Source organism: Mus caroli, chromosome 4, assembly GCF_900094665.2.
Source record: "Mus caroli chromosome 4, CAROLI_EIJ_v1.1, whole genome shotgun sequence".
Lineage (NCBI taxonomy): Eukaryota > Metazoa > Chordata > Mammalia > Rodentia > Muridae > Mus > Mus caroli.
In genome coordinates this window covers 79,696,112-79,698,302 of record NC_034573.1, presented here as the reverse complement: position 1 = coordinate 79,698,302, position 2,191 = coordinate 79,696,112, and positions in this window count along the sequence as shown.

Below are 2,191 nucleotides of genomic sequence, written 5' to 3'. Positions count from 1 at the left end.
CATTGGCTTTCATTAATAGTGTAACTAGATAAATGATGGGAAAGATGAGACAGAAGAAGGAATACATCTATAGGACTGTTAGAATATGGGGAAAGTGATTATTTTCAAGGTAAATAAATAACATTTGGAGACAATTAAAATGTAGGATGGCATAGAAGAGGCCTTAAATTACTACTAAGATTAATAGTTAAAGAAACAGCCTTTAAAGTCAAAAACTGCTTTTGAAACTTGTTAAAAAGATAACTTCTGTCCCAAAAGGTATCACCCATGCACTACCAGCCTCCCTGCCCCTGTAATGTACCATCATTTCTACAGTGGCTGCATTCTTGCTGAATGGTGTGGAAGGGATTAAACCTAGGCCTCCGTCATGCTTCCCAGTCACTGGTACTGATTTGTATGCACCTGCTTAAGTGTGAAGGTAGTTTTGGTGTGTATCACAAGTTAGCCTGTGTAGCAAAGACAGGTTTTCTCCATCTTTTTTTTTTTTTTTTGTTACACGTGACTATTCACAGGTGTGCTGCAGACAGTAAAATGAGAAATACCCTTCCAAGGACATGCTCTGATTTTGTTTTGGGGTAGGGGTGTTCCAAGACAGGGTTTCTTGGTTTAATTTAGGTTATCGTGGCACTCGGTAGACCATACCAGCTGCAACTCAGATCTGCCTGTGCCTCCTGAGTGCTGGGATTAAAGGAATTCTAATCTAGTATAAGATTTTTTTTTCTGGCTGAAGAGTTAACACATAACTTGGGTATTAAAAGGTATTCCAAAAGAAAAGGCTGCAGGCTATCAGGAACAAAGCCACCTTTTATTTAGTGCACAGGTTTTACAATACAAATCACCTGTACTCAAACGAGAGCCTTTTTGTAAAACATTCCAGGTACACTGGATCACTGCCATTGGTAGCTCCGTTATTCTGTCTTATGCCACATGCTAAGATCTGATGACTGAAACCAGTATTAAGTCCAACAACACTGATCAATGTTGAAGGACATTCTGGGAGCTGTGAATATCAGAACTCCTAACCCTGTTAGTGTTTACAAACACTGTTCAGTGTAGGATTTTCACATCTTGCTTTTGTCCACTTCATCTTTATATGGCATGTGACCCATTGTGATTTTGTGTTTTTCTATATCCTGGCTGGCCTGGGGTCAAAGTTGCTTCAAGCCACCCTGAGTGCTGTTGGGTGCCAACATTCCTAGCTTTGTGTAAAACAGGATCTTTCTAGGGCAGTGTCTGGCTGGCCTGAAACTCACTTATGTAGTCTCTGCAACCATGACTGGAAAGAGCAGGATCGTAAGGTACATGAGGCTCAAAGAGTAATAGAAGCTGTTTCCCTAGAAAACAAGTTCAAAGAGTAAAACCCAAAGCATTGCTTATACATAGTGTGATTCACTAGGCAGGCCCCAAATTCTATAGCCAACTCCCACATAAACCAATACTGTTAATGTCTGCTGTTTTGGGGAGGTAATACCAAGTCTGGTCTATACAAGAGAGTTCAGAGTAATATAGTGGTTTGCAACTTAAAACCTCTGCTGCCTCTAACATCATGAGAGGAAACTTAAAAGCAAACAGAACATGCCCTAAAAGGCATACTGTGGCATGAGGTAAGATTTCACGTGTGACCCAGAGGTCATCTTGCTTACTACAATTGTATAGGATACCCTGCTTCCTAATTGTAGGGCTGCAGTAACAGTTCATGATTAGATTACTAGGAAGTACAGCCATAAGCTAGATACGTGACACTACCACCCAGGAGGCTGCCTCAGTTTGGTATGGCATGTGATATGTCAGAGTGTCAAAACTAAAATGTTTTGTTAAGCAAAATTTAATTTTGAAGATGGCTTTTAGAACAAGAACTAATTTAAAATTTTTTTTCTTAGTGTTCACTGGTGATTTGCCTACATGTATGTCTGTGAGGGAATCAGTTCCCGGGAACAAGAGTTAAAGATAGTTGTGAGTCACCATGTGGTGCTGGGAATTGAACCCAGGTCCTCTAGTGCTCTTAAACGCCGAGCCATCCCCAGCCTTAATTTTTAAAGTTTCCCATAGGCAAAGGTACCAGGACTATGTATTTTTCTTAAAAAATATTTAACCGGGCGTGGTGGCGCACGCCTTTAATCCCAGCACTCGGGAGGCAGAGGCAGGCGGATTTCTGAGTTCGAGGCCAGCCTGGTCTACAAAGTGAATTCCA